Below are 15597 nucleotides of genomic sequence, written 5' to 3' on the forward strand. Positions count from 1 at the left end.
GTGATGACTTGATTTGCTTGAGGCTTGCTGAATGGAAGACCTGTGTTTGCTTGACATGCTTGAGCCCACCACAGAAATTCCTTTTGCAGACATGGAAGTAGTGGTATTATTGTTTCTAAACTGTGGCTGTGTTGAGACCATATGTTTTTTAGGTACCATTGTAGTTTTATCATATGCAGCTTTGCACATGGGATTAGCAAGATGCAAGATGCCATGAATCCCAGAGCCTGCAGGATTTTCCTTGCAGTCAGCCTGGTGCAGTTTGCCAGTGTTTTGAAGTATTGAATTAGTTGCCCCTGCTTCTCTGGCGTGAGGTAGGCCATCTGGGTGTTTGTGTCCAAATTGGCACCCAGGAAAATTATATTTCGAGAGGGTATTAGCCTTGATTTCTCTTTGTTGACTGTGTATCCCAGAGAGTTTAATGACATTAGTACATAAGCCAGATGTTTCAGAAGAATGTGCTTGCTGTCCACTTGGATCAGGCAGTCGTCCAAATAAGGGTATATTTGTATCCCTTGAAGTCTGCAGTAGGCAATTACTGATGCCAGGCATTTCGTGAATACTCTGGGCGCAGTAGATAAGCCAAAGGGCAATGCAGAGAATTGATAATGGGTTGAACCTGCAAGAAATCTGAGGTATCTTCTGCAATTTTGTCTGATTGGGACATGCAGGTATGCCTCCTTGAGGTCCAATGTTACCAGCCAAGACTCCTTGCCCAGCATGGGAAGAAGTTGCTGTAGAGTGAGCATCTTGAATTTTGGTGCAGTAGGAATGTGTTTAGGATGGAAAGATCCAAAATAGGTCTCCAATCTTTTCCCTTCCTTGGCACCAGAAATAGCCTGGAATAAAAACCTTGACCTTGTTCGTGTACAGGTACCTCTTGAATAGCTTTCATGTTTATAAGATCTGAAATTTGCTTCTGTGCCTCTGCCCTTTGATTGTGTGGCAGTTTTGGCATGCCTCTCATTTTTGGAAGGGTATGAAAGTGGAATTTGTAGCCTCTGTTTATAATGTCCAGGATCCATTTGTCCTTTGTGACAACATGCCAATTTTTGAGAATAGTGCCAGCTTTCCTCCTAAGGGGCTGCCATTTGAGACCTGGTTGGCCTGCCAAGGGGAAAGTCATTGGGTTTGCTTTCTGAAAGATTGTGAGTTGTCCTCACCACCTCTTGGTGTAGGAGCTTGCCGTTGTCTGCCTCTGTACGATCCTTGTGGTTGTCCTCTGCCCTCGGCGCCTGTATCTGCCTCTTTGGGGTCTGTCCATGGCAGGAAAGGACCAGTTTTTGGAAGGCCAATTTCTACTAAAACATGGTGGTTGAACCTGCAGAAATTCTTTCACAGTTTGCATTGATTTAGCTTTTTCCATTTTTCGTAATACTTCCTCAGCATTTGCCCCAAATAGTACATCCTTTTGAAGAGGGGCGTCTAGTAATTTAGCTTTGACATGATCAGGCAAGGTTTGTTCCTTGAGCCAAGCATGCCTGTATGACTGAGCCTGTAACAGCAGCTCTACATGAGGTCTCTAGAGCATCAAAACCACATTGTAAGGTATGTTTACCCACTTGTTCTGCACTATGCATCAAATCCTGCAACTCCTTCAAGTCTGGTTGTTCAGGTTGTGACATTTTACTTTTCAATTGAGATAACAGAAACTGTTGGTATTTTAGCATATGAAACTGGCAGTTTAAGGCCCTCATGGTTAAGGTAGCCGAGGTATATACCTTTTTTCCCCACCTTTCTAAGGATCTGGAATCTCTCTCGGAAGGCAATGGATTTTTGGCAATGGAAGCCTTAACTCCCTTGGGTCCCTGTGAGATGGTTTCTAGGTCATCAGCATGGCTTTTGTAAAGAAATTGGTGTGAGTCAGGAACCCTGTAGTACCTGTCAGGCTTAACTGGAGCTGGAGGTAGAGAGTCTGGGTTAAGGCAGGCCTCCGAGTAAACATCATCTAGGATGTCCAAGACAGGAGGTATAGCCAGAGGCCTGTGCTGGGGTAACCAAAGAAATTCCCTGGGCCTTTTCTTGGAATCTGAATAATCCTGGCCTTCCCAGTGGAAGTGTTCCCTTAAGGTATGCAAAGTTTCCCCAAATGAGAAATCCTCAGGGGGGGATACAGAAGGAATAGACTCCTCTGCATCAGAGTCTTCAAAAGGGGAGTAAGCCTGTTCCTGATCATCAGAGTGTTCTGAAATAATGGATCCCTGATCAGAGGAGGGGGAATCTTCCTCCACTCTGGGCCTTTTGTCTGGAGGTGGCTGAGAACCTCTGATTAGAGTAATTAAATCCTCAGCCATTTTAAGCATCTGTCTCTTAGGCATGGGGCCTGGAGATGGGCCCTGTGTAACTGATCTCTTAGGGTGCATGGTTGCTTTAGACTTGTTGAAAGCCTTGATGGAAAAAGAAGAGGAAGGTCTGAAGACACCTTGAGTGGAGGTGGACCTGTCCACATTCTGTGTTTCAACGCCAAGAGTGGCTTCGGTATCTGCAGTCGGTGTGTGGGCCGAGGAGCCTGCGACCTCGGGTACAGGAGACACTGCCAAAGATGTGTCGTTGGTAGTCAGGGGCTGCCTAGGCGCCTCACTGAGAACTGGACCACGTGTAGTAGTCTTTGGCATGGTGTCGGTAGAGGTCGCGGACCTCGAGTGTTGGTCCTTGTCTTTACGTTTTTTAGACAAAACCGGTGTCGGTGTATCCGACGACATGGTATAGTTAAAAGCTTTCCCAAAAAAATGCTGGGCGAACTCCGCCCGACGCTTAATAGTGCGTTTATTGAATGTAGCACAACAGTGACAGGCCGAGACGTCGTGGTCTGGGCCTAAACAAGGTATACAGAGGGAATGGAAATCCTTATGCGGTATTTGCTTCCCACAAGAAATACAATTATTAACTTTGTCTGACATCGGTCTGAGGCAAGAAAAGTTCCCCAACGGGGTACTTAGCTTTTAAGAAGACTTCGGTTTTCCAAATTTTTCGTAAACTCAGGAGCTGGCCGACCGGCACTTGCGAACTGCTTCTGCTTCGGGCACCGCGCGGCAAGAAAGACTGAAGAACATGGCGTCGGCTTGGTTCTTTTATACCCCTGTCGCTCTGACGTCAGAGAAGAAGCGACGAAAACCGACGCCGGACCTAGACTTTGGAATTCGGCCTACCGAGGACCCGCCTGACGGCAGGAGAACCCATCTGTTATGACTGCAGCTGTATACACGAACATCTTGTTCGGCTTCTTAGGGGCATGAGGTTGAGAATCTGTGCCATGAGAAGCTGCAGTGAAAGAATCCAAAAGGGCATCCAGCACTGAAAAGGACTACAGGGGCTGAGGAGACTATTTGCAATAGTTTGTAATACCGGTTTTGAATGTCAGAAACCTGGGAACACTCCCACTTAAAATGTTCCACCATATGAATCACCATACTCCCAAACTGACAGCTCTTCCGTAGGTGAATTAGGAGAAAAAGAGTCCTCTTCTTCAGACCCTAGAGCAAGAGGAGAGTGAACTAGAGAAGAGCTAGCCAATGACACTTCATCATCAGATGATTCAGAGTCCCTAGAATATTTGGAAGGCATGGAAGACGAAGTAAAAGAAGCAAGAAGAGATGATCTTTGAAGAGGCTTTACAGCCAAAACAGCATTTAAAAATTATGGATAAAATCCTGGCATTCTTTATGGGGATCTTTAGCCACTGAGGCCATATGCCTAGTATTTTACTTCTATTTTAAAGGGACATCAGGTTTAGCATATCTAAGAGGTTCAGACTTCTGCCTAGATTCAACGAGGGTACCAGGCACCTCTTCCCTAACAAGTATCTGGGGAATCTCCACAGGTCCCTCTGGTATAAATCAGAAGTTGGTCTCCCTCTATATCTGCACCAGACATAGGCACAGCTTCCGTGAACGTTCCCATAAACGGCTCTGTGTCAGCCTCCTACTTGGTTGTGCCAGAGGTAGTTGACATTGACACGGAATGGTCCTCAGGTTCTTCATCCAACAAGATATAGACAGACGGTGGAGGCTGGACAATAGCAGAGTCAATACATGCCTTTTAGCTTTCTTAAGTGGTGGCTGAATGTAAGGGCAGGCAGATTTGGCCATGGCACCCTGAGCCAAAAGCTTCAATCACTGGATCTCCAAAAACTTGAGAGAGACAACCGCAGTGTGTCTTAGAGACAAATGCCTGACAAATCTCACACAGTGCATGGTCAAGTATAGCACCAAAACAAAAAAAAAAAAAAAAAACACTTTTTGTGTCTATCTTTATGAGTAATCTGCTTCCTGAACTCACATTTTCCCTTCCCAGATCATCTGCAAACTAAAGTGAAAGTAAAAAAAAAAAAAAGGGAAGAGAACCCAATGGGGCACTTCTCTTTAGAAGGCTTGGTAGATGAACCAACTAGGATGGCTTGTATATGAAATTCAACAGTAGCGTTTGGACTAGCAGCAAAGAAGTTCTGACAATTAGGTGCTCGTACATCCCATATGTTCCTTATGTCTTGCATGCAAGACATAAGCCTTACTTCCAAACACCTGGAAGGTATAAAGGCTTTGGTACACTGGATGGACATTCAGCTGCCCTTGGCAGGATACTCCAAGAGTGAAGAATACTGCAACAGCAATAAGAAAGGACATTTAATTTATCTGTGTTTTGGCTGCTTTCCTTACAATGTAAACAAGCCCTGATTTTTTGTTTAAATTATTACTTAGATGAGAAAGGACTATCTGATGTATGTGGTTACAAATAAGGAAATAACTGACCTGTGCAGAAACCTGACAAAATAGGTCAAGTAACTGTATTCACACAGATAATGAAATTACACTATCTTCTTATTTTGAAGTGTGCAGTTACAAATAAATTTTAAGGTTATAAAGTATTTAGCATAAGCAGCTACATCGAAAAACAAAGTGCAAACAGTAGGACAGAAACAAGTTGAGCTGTGAACCTTAGCATTTTTGCTTCTGTTTTACAAAAAGAAAAAAAAAACAAGCCCAGTGCTCAAGTGAACGCTGATTTGTGCCTCATACCAAGAAGCTCATACAGGAACAGTGGCATAAGGAATGACAATAAAGCCCACCCAGGAAGAATGGTGTCCAACACACAGATAGTCTAGTTCATAAGGAACAGCAGTGAGACTCACAAAGCTAAATGTTTCAAATTAACCTTGTAATTACTAGTATGGTCTGGCAAATGTAGACAGTCTGCCAAATAGCAGACCTACAAATGTCCTGATGTGAAACATCCCCGAAATGAGCCTTTAATAAGAGGTTTGATGGTGCAATGCACTAAAGCATCCAGCCAGCACATAACATCATACCTCACACTGCTGAGTTTTCCATTTTTAGTTTCTTACATATACGTTCAAGTGTTCAGCCACAGTTTTGCTTTTTTCCATTATTTGTTGTAGTCCCACAGCATTAGTAAAACTGCTTACTTATAAATTATTACTTGACTGCCATGCAAAGTAATGCTGAAGTTTTTATTTCTAACTTCAGGCTTCCTTCTGTTACCCACACTTACCTTGGCAGACATAACTCTAAAGTGACATCAATGCATTGCATGCTTCTGCAGAAGAACTGAAGTGCTTGAATTGCTAGACTGATGCTCACATTGCTCTGCCTTACATTTCATGGTATGTTTCATCACAACTGTTGTGCAAGTGCCCTTGTTTTTAAGTTTTGAAATGATGCACATATTCATAAGTGAAAGAGAATAACTCAGCTAACTGTCAGTAGTACTGCTGCTTCCCACATCACTGGTTGAGTTTATGCAGGCCGCAATGAGTTCTAATGGCTGAGACACATCCTGCTAGTTGGAGTACAGCAGGTGCTATCATCAAAGCAACCTTTGCAACACTGATGTGTATTCTAATTTTTTGTACTTATTACCTTCAGCTGTACCTGATTTTACCTGTCTCTCAAACTGTCACTTTAGAGTTATGTCTGCCAAGACATTAGAGTTTCATGCTACTTATTACTCAAAAAATGTATGCCGATAAAAAGTTAATTTAACAGATTGTTAAAAATTACACTGTCACTTACAAAACTAACTGTCCCTTGTTTTGGATATCTGTTCCTCACATTATTTCAAACCTCGTCTCTGGTTCTTGAGCAAAGAATTTAATGTCATGCTATGTCCAGTTCTCTTTCTGCAGTGTTGGTCTAAAATAATGTGCTCTGGAAAGCATCATTAAATTGTGGCAGCTAATTAACAATTTACTTTTAAACAACAGCAATTCTGCCAACACTGAGGTACTAAAACAGATTGGGGGGGGGGGGGTACCATGACGGAAGACTGCAATGTCTATCTTGTAAGATTGTCACTAGTGAAGGTTTCACAGAGAAAGATAAGGGTGTGTACTGTTTTTAGGTGATTCAGTGTTGTACTTGGTATGGATTAACTTAACCTGCATAGTCGATTAGTGTGACTTGGGGCCTGTATCATTGCTGTACCTATTGCTTTGTTGTTTGCTTAGACTTCCATCTCTCATTTTATAATTATGCATCCTAGCAAACCAAACCTCCTAGCAATCAGAGTGAGGAGGGCTTTAACAGTAACTGGAAATGCATTATTGTGGCCACTACTTCTTCACTTGTAGTGATCTCATGCCACTGGTGATAATCACAAACAGTTATCTGTTTGAGTCTGCAGCTGATGGATGAAAGCTGAGGGCAGTTAGTCAATCATAGTGAAGCTGGCTTGCTGGAGCAAGAGGACAGCATACAGTGTACAAGGGCAACAAATTGAAATACATTATTGTGGTCAGTTCTTGAATTTGTAAGACAATCTAACATACGTAGAAAGGCCTGTTGCGTCTAAAAGCCAAGGGCAGTTATACGATCCATAAGTCACAGGTATGACTCATTTTGGGAGAATGCAGAGTGCATGTGTCTGAATTTGAAATACATTATCATGGTCACCCCCCACTTTCCTCACAATTAAGTATCAGAGATGTCCACAGACGATGTCCATCTTTATGTTGTAGGGCTGAGTAGGTACACTATGGGACAGTTAGTTACTTGATCATTATTGAAAGAACCTTGACATGGTTTGTTTGGGGCAGTGGACAAATCTGGCAACAACATGGCAATTATATCATGTACCCTTTTCAGAAAGGGCACATTCCACTGGGAAGGTATGCATGCAAAAGGAACTGAAGCTGGTGGCAGCTGTATTTTCAGAAACACTGTTTTGGTTTTCAAGCTGTTATGAAGCATTATAATTTCACAGCCACTCTAACTCAGAGTTTATCAGTACTACTTCTGGGCAAAGCATCACTGCCATCATTTGATAAAGTATACAGGTTATCAAGGTAAGGATCACTGCTGAAAAAAAAATGTGCAGCGAGTCTCTGCTCCCTTCATAATCACCAACAACTTCCTCCTTGCCATCAGGGGACAGAGCTGGAAATTATGTGGGCAGACATTTTAGGATTCCCTTTACAGACTTTACGCATTCTGAGGTTAACTGTAGTTAAAAAAAAACCTGAAGGTGTGGCTACAGGCAGCATTTTATTTAGAAAAAAATTAATATACTTATGCAATGCATGACAACCACTGCTAAATGACTGCTCTGCCTCTATGCGATTGAAATGTAATTATTAACAGTAAAGTGTAATGGAATACTCAGTATTCTGCATAAAGAATGAAACGTCACACAAAGCATTTCACATCATTTCCCATTATTCTTCAATGTGATTGACACAGATCATGTTGTACATACATATTACTATGCAACATGACTGATAAATATCTTAGGGTTGGCTGCTGTCCATATGGATTGTCTCTCCCAATCTTTCTAGGACCCTATTTGAAAACATTCAGAATGTAATAAACCACCGACTGCATTCAATCAAATTCAAGGAGGAAGATGCAGAACAAATACTGCCTGTTGCGTTGCCATGCACACCCAAAACCTCAGTCCTGAAAAACTACAAAATAATAGAACATTCCTATTGCTACATACATTTGGCAAAAATGCCATCCAACTGATAGTTTTGAAATAATTTTTTCATGTCTAGTGAAACAGAAGTAAAGTATCAACCATCATATCACTGAATTATGAAATACTGACTGGAAATTTGCAGCCTTTATCTTAAAAAAAATAACATTTTTTAACATGATTCTGAAATGCACATCCTTCAAACAAAGACATTCTCAATATGGACAATCTACAGGCTTTCCATCGCAGATGAAGGTATGAGCAAAGAAACAAGTCTTTCATTTCAGTGGCAACCTATATATTTCTACTTTGTTCTAAGCATGTAATATGCGAAAAGGTCCTGCTACCAAGATGAGAGCCCTAGGAAATGAGACCAACACAGCAACTATTACACTCAAATGGGTACACGTACACACACACACACACACACACACACACACACACACACACACACACACACAAACTAGCAAAGAAAGACCACTGCAATGCTCCTATAAAATGGGTTCCTATAATGTTATAACATACATTAACAAATAATAATCACACATAATATGCTCTTACAAATAAAAGTTAGCAATGGTAGTGTCACATTAAGAAAAAAAAATAGTTTTCAAATACAAACTGTCAGAATGTTAAGTAATGAAAGCCGATTCAGTACATAATGCACATCCACCCTCAGGAAACTTCTAGGTTATCTGCGCACACACTCTTCTGCAATGTACTTTTCATTAGACACCAGCAAGGAAAGTACCAAGACTTCCACCGAAGGTGAATGCCAAGTCAAAAAGAACAAAAGGCATCACTGATCACCCCCCCAAGTTTAATGAACTACAAAACTGGTAAATGAGCAATTGTTAAAACAACAAATGCGAAACTTCCACAGAAGTTTGACTTGCAACTTAGGAAACCATAGAAAAATAATCAACTAACTAAAACCTACACCATATTTTCCTGCAGTGGTGTTTTTTTTTTAACCGTTTCAATATTTCATTTGCTTTCAGTCATATCCACAGTTTAAGAAATACAGACACAGATACATGACAGTCTCTCCATATTCTCCAACAGTTATGGTTTGTCTTTCGGCTTTTCCCGGTAAGGGGTCGCCACAGCGGAACTCCGGTCCGCTAATGATTGGCAGTAGATTTTTAAGAAACGCCGAGGTGCCAGCTCGACGCCCAACCTTCAACGAAAGCACACCCATTTACACACGCATGTCTTTCGAATGCTAACCAACCGCGGGGAGGACATGCAGACTCCACACAGAAGGCACTCCCAAGCCCAGCCGAGAATCGTAAGCTGCAAATATAGGGTCAGAGATACTTACTAGCCTCATCATCATCATCCCCTTTTTCCCATTTACATTGGGTCGGGGTATCTTGTTAACTGTCGCCAACTCTCTCGATTCAGTGCCACTCTCCTGCCTTCTTCAACACTCATGCCCGACTGTCACAGATCTTCTTTCACACAATCCATCCACCTCTTTGCTGGACGCCCTCGCTTCCTCTTACCTTCTTCCTGTCTGTCCCAAATCTCCCTCACCAGATTTTCTTCTGCTTTTCTACACCTGTGCCCAAACCATCGTAATCTGTTTTCTTTGATCTTTTCTGCAATTGGAGCTACTTTGGCTTCTGCTCTTATGTCCTCATTTCTTTGCCTGTCCCGCAGTGTGCATCCTACCACCTTTCTCAGGCACTTCATTTCCATCACCTCTAGCTTCTTCAACTGTTCTGCCTTTACTGCACAGGTTTCTGTACCATACAGTAGTACTGGTCGCACCACTGTCTTGTACACCTTAATTTTCAACTTCTTTGGCATTCTTCTGTCATATACTACACCTGATACTCTATGCCAGTTGGTTGCAGCCCCTCTGATTCTAGCTTTGACCTCTTCATTCAGACTACCCTTCTCCTCAACCACCCCTCCCAGATACTTGAAGCTGTTTACCTGTTCCACTATCTTCCCATCTATCTCTATTCTCAGCTTCTTCTGATTTCCCCAATCTGCTGCCATTACCACTGTCTTATCTGTGCTTAGTTTCATCCATTCTCCTATCCTTTGCTGAAGTTCTAGATCAGAGTCTGCCTATACTGCCACATCATCTGCATACAGCAGCTTTGTTGCTCTGACCCCTCCAACCTGTTTGCTGATGCAGTCCATTACCAGTATGAACAGCAGTAGGCTCAGAGCTGAACCCTGGTGTACACCCACTCCCACTGGGAACCCCTCAGTGAGGCCAAACACTGTTCGTACTTGAGTCACTGGGTCCTTGTACATAGCCTGTACTAATTCTATCAATGTTTCTGGGACTTCAAACCACCGCAGTACTGCCCAGATCAGCTTTCTTGGGACCTTGTCATATGCTTTCTCCAAGTCTAGGAAAGCCCAGTTTGACTCTCTCCTCTTCTCTAGTTTCTTCTCAAGTATCTGTCTCAATGCAAACATCGGGTCAATTGTGCTGCATCCTGATCTGAATCCGAACTGTTCATCTCCCATCTTACATTCTACTATTCTGCGTATCCGTTTATCAATCACCCTCTCCAGAACTTTCATGCAATGTGGTAGGAGTTTGATGCCTCTGTACTGTCCACAGTTGTGGATGTCCCCTTTGTTCTTGTACATTGGCACAAGTAGGCTTATTCTCCAGTCATCTGGAATACGCCTTTCTCTCCACACTGCAATTAGTACCCTCAGGAGCCATTTCTCCCCTAGCTCACCCAGCATCTTTATCATATCTGCTGTGACCTCATCTGAGCCTGCTGCTTTCCCTGACTTCATTTTCCTTAGTGCTGCTCTTACTTCTAAGCTGGGCTCCGCTTCTACTCTCATTGTAGGCTGTTTCTGGGGCAGTACCGCTTCTGTGGGGTTTTCTTCATTCAAAAGCTGCTGGAAATACTCCTTCCATCTGCCTTTGATGTCCTGTGGGCTGGTAAGCAGGTTGTTGCTGGAATCCCTTATGAAGGGTGTCTGACTATCTTCTTTATCTTTCTGTCTTTGCCTTGCAACCTGGTATAGTTTCTTTGTGCCCCTTACTGAGTCACTTTCCAGAAGCTGATAGAGTGCCTCTGATGCCCTATTCTTTGCTATTGCAACTTCTTTCTTAGTTTCTTTGTTAGCCAACCAGTAGTCCTTCCTAGCTTGGTCAGTCTTTTCAATCTCCCACTTCTTCCTGCACTTCTGCATTCCACCACCAGCTTTCTTTATGTACCTTATTTCCATACCTGGCTCAGCCACATATCTTTTCTGTAGTCCTAACACATGCTGTTTTTAGGCGCTGCCACTCTTCAACTCCACCTATTTCCTCCTCTTCTTGCGGTGCTAGAGCCCTGAGTAATTCCTTGAACTGCTGTACTTTCTCTCCAGTCAACTTCCAGGTCTTCAAGCCTGGTCTCTGTTGACCTTAGAGCCTTCTCTGACTACTGCTTGCAGCTGATTGTGGCAACTACTGGTTTATGCTGTGAACCGACTGTTTCACTGGGGATGACTTTGCAATCATGGATTCTACCCCAGTGCCTTTTCCTTACTAGGAGGAAGTCTACCTGAGTTGCATGTTGACTACTCTTGTATGTGATCTTGTGACTGTCTCTCTTTCTGAACCATGTGTGTGCTACTACCAAGCCATTTGCCAGACAGAAGTCTAGAATGGCTTCTACTTCTTTATTCCTATTGCTCCACCCATGTGGACGCAGGCAGTCCTCATATCCTGTTCTGTCTGTCCCGATATGTGCATTTAAGTCACCCATTATCAACACCAATTCATGTTGTACTGCTTTATCTAGTAGGTCCTGCAACTGCTGTCTGAATGCACTTTTTCCTCACTATCACAACCCTGCTGTAGGGCATAGGCTGAGATTATGAATACTGTCCTATCATTACACAGGAGTCTGATTGCCATGAGTCTGTCATTAATTCTGATGATATCCCTCACTGACTTCTGAAGCCTCTGTCTCACAATTCCTACACCATTTCTAGCCTGTCCACCACCTGAGTAGTAGAGTCTGGATCCCAAGCCAAGTGGCTTTGTTGCACTGCCCTTCCACCTCATCTCTTGGATACATAGGATGTCCAGCCTCCTCCATATCATCATGTCATCCACTTCTAAGCTGCGTCCTGTCAGTGAACCTACATTAAGCGTAGCAATTCTTAGTTTATGTTTGGCAGGCTGGTTGGTTTTATGTCCAGCTTTCACTCAATAGAGCTATCCCAGGTAACCCAGGCTGGGCAACTAGACACCGGCCAGCCAGTAGCCTAATGACCCAGGGCTGCTGGGCTTTTATGGCGGGCACACACTGGCCAATAGGGGCACATATACCCCTCCCACCGTTAGCATGGGTCCCTGGCGTGGGTCAGAGAGTAGGCCGGGTCCTCAACTCACTTATCACCGGTAACTACCCATGCCCATTTTTTTGGCGACAGTCAACATGACCGAATCACCTAGAGCCATATTTTACACCGTTGAGTGGCTAGCCCTGCCACGGCACGCAGTTTGTGATCCGTGTTCTCCTATCTTGAGGATACTGCGCACCACAATAGATGCCCAAAGCGGTTGGTCTTTTTACAACTCTTCCCCCCATTGGGCACCATGTAGAGTCTGTGCTGCTGCCCACAGCTCCATTCATTGGTGAGTTTGAGATGAAAACACTCAGCATGTTTTTCGAACATGGGAGAAACCCCACGGAGACACAGAGAGAACATGCAAACTCCAAACAGGCATTAGTCGGAGGTCAGGATTGAACCTTGTACATTGGAGGCGAAGACCTTAACCACTAAGCCATCTGGCCTACCTATCCTACTGATCTGAAATCCACATGGTAGTTTTGACCTTTATAGTCTGCATGCAAATAACACAGATGAGCTGAACAAGAAAGAACATGTAGGAGGCATTAACACATTTCCCCCATCCAATATGGGGCAGGATGGAATAAAGTAAGAGAAGTACTTTGCTTTATGTGGAGTGGAAAACTGTTCCACAGGAGCGGTGGTATTAACTGCAATACAAAATATTTCCTCCACTATTTATTTTGCAAAAGGGAGATCTTTTGAACAAGTGTTTATGGACTACTGGACTTGTGAATGTATAACAGGTCTGACACAATAATATATGCTGAAGCCCTATATGCAGTGCAGAGGATTGCATTTCAGTAACCGGTATGACACTGAAAGGAGGGACAAGGTTTTGAGATGGTCTGCACAGTTTTTATGATTAAGGCCCTTGATTTTTTTTTTTTTTTCAGTGAGAAAGCACTGATTTTCTAGCTGTAACAAGTGCTTGGAAAAGTTTATACCAAAAAAGACATTATACACAATGATTAGCCAAGTGACAGCCGAATACAATGGAGCAATTACATCTCTGCAGCTTGAAACAATACCATTTGATACAAGCTGTACAATGAAAAAGGACTTCCTTGCAACAGCAGCTACGTGGTGACCAAAGGGCAGTTCACTGTTGAGACAGGATCCCATATCCCTAACTATGGGACCATTTTCAGAGAAGTCCTGTCAATGTGATAATAAAAAATAGGTGAGGGTCATGTTTGCCAAAGGATATGATTATATACTTCTTGGAATTGAATTATAGACTACTGTACCAGCTATTTGTTTGGGACAGTTATTGGAGGATCTTGGTGGCCTCAGGGAAATTTATGAAGGCACCAAGTTCACTGGCATCTGCAGACTTGGTCAGCCACAAATCCTTAACATTAGCTTTTATCTCAGAAGTAAATGCCAAACAGCAGTGGCCAAGGACTGAACCCTGGGGTACAACACTAGTGGCAGGTCTTTTGGAGGAGGTACTGGTACCCATCCAAACTTTCTGGGTTCTGTTTGTGAACCAATTTACTATTCAATGAGTTACACAGAAATTGTAATTTGGCTGGGAGAGTTTACCTAAAATACCAGAGTGTGGAATTGTGTTGAATGCCTTTGCAATGTCTAGATATGCTGTGTGCAGTTCTACCCTCATCCACTGTTTTAGATGACCAGATTAAGTACACAGGACCTGTTCTTGATTAATCTGAAATGGGCTGTGTCAAGAATCTGTAGATAAAGTATAGTTGTGTAAAATCTTCTTACCATAACAGTAAATGTCCTTTTCTTCAGTGTTGTGTATCCAAAACAGAAGGGATCCCTGCCCATGGCAGCCCAATGCTCAGCCAGTATATAAAAGCCTAATGATTTTCTACGGACAGTATGTCACATTCATTCTCCCTGCACATAACTTAAGGCATAAAAGGGGTGCATGGACGCACTATCTAAAACTGAATTGCCCAAGAAGAGAACACTCTGCATAGGACAAAGGAGACCAAGTACAGCCAGAAGGAAAAATGCAGAAGAAAAAGGAGAAACCCGATAATCTAAAACAAAACAAAAAAAAAACGAACAGGGGGTTGGAAGGAGGGGGTGAATATTGCAACAGTGAAGAGAAGGACATCTACTGTTATGGTAACATTTTACACAACTGTACTATGTCCTTCTATATCACTGTTGCAGTATCCAAAACAGAAGGGAAGAGTAAAAAAAAAAAAAAAAGCTCAAGAAACAGAATGGGAGGTGAAAGGCTGAGAACAGCCTTCAACAAACCCACATAAAATGGTTTCAGCAAAACCTGCTATGGCCCTATAAACCATATCCAAATTATAAGGCTTAGTAAAGGTATGCACTGAAGACCAAGTACCAGCTTCAAGGATGGAACTAGTGTCCAACCCCATGAAGAAGGCACAAGAGGAGGAAACAGCCCTAGTGTAATGAGCCGTAACAGAAGTAGACAGATTTGCCTTGAAAATACTAACAAAAGGAAATGGCCTTAGATATCCAGGAGGAGATGGTTTGCTTAGAAACCAGCAAACCCAATGTCCTGGCATGAAAGGAAACAAAAGGCTGCTCAGACTTACTAGTGGCCTTAGTTTTATCCAAATAGTACCTGAGCTGTTTATGCAAATCTAAGGTATGCATGACCCTCTCACTAGCAGACTGAGGAGATGGGAAAAAAGGAAAGGAGTTGTACCAACTGATTTAAGGACAACTCATTTACTACCCTAAGCATAAAATAAGGATTAGTGTGAAGGGATGCCCTGTCCTTGTGAAAAACTGAAAAACTAGGAATGGCCATAAGGCTCTGGAGCTCAGACATCCTACGAGCAAAAGGGCCAGCAACAAAAGAGTCTTCCAAGTACAAGCTACAAACAAAGCACAATCTGCAAGCTCAAAAGAAGCCTGAGTTAATTTTTCCAAAACAAAATTAAGGTCCCAAAGAGGAGGAATACGTTTCTTTGGAGGTTTAATATGCAGGACGCCTTTAAGAAATTGTTTGATCTCAAAATTAGATGTCAAAGAAGAATTCAAGGGAAGACAAAAATGGGCCTTCACAGAATAGGCCAGGCCAGACTGAAGCACTCACACAAATAAGAGAAGACCAGAGGGATGCTCACTGAAAAAGGGTCCTAACTACGAGAATGCGACCAGACAGAAAATCCTAAAGGAGGGATTAGTGTGTAGGGAAACCCTATCCTTATGAAAAACAATGAAGGGAGACGAAGCCATAAGGCCCTGAAGTTCTGAAACTCTTCTGGCTGAAGTGATAGCCAAAAGAAGCACAGTCTTTCAAATGCAATGTTGGAGAGTAGAAGAAACTGCTGGCTCAAAGGGAGGCAACGTAAGCTTTTCTGAGAGAAA

The 15597-nt window shown here is 42.8% G+C and overlaps 1 protein-coding gene across 1 annotated transcript in view; it reads right to left on the bottom strand.

The window, feature by feature from the left end:
* ABI1 (abl interactor 1) overlaps positions 1–15597 on the bottom strand; it is a gene marked incomplete at its 3' end in the record, with an annotated part of 1176232 nt that overhangs the window by 955526 nt on the left and 205109 nt on the right.

Source organism: Protopterus annectens, chromosome 3.part0, assembly GCF_019279795.1.
Source record: "Protopterus annectens isolate FY-2018-M chromosome 3.part0, PAN1.0, whole genome shotgun sequence".
In the NCBI taxonomy this organism is placed as follows: Eukaryota; Metazoa; Chordata; order Ceratodontiformes; family Protopteridae; genus Protopterus; species Protopterus annectens.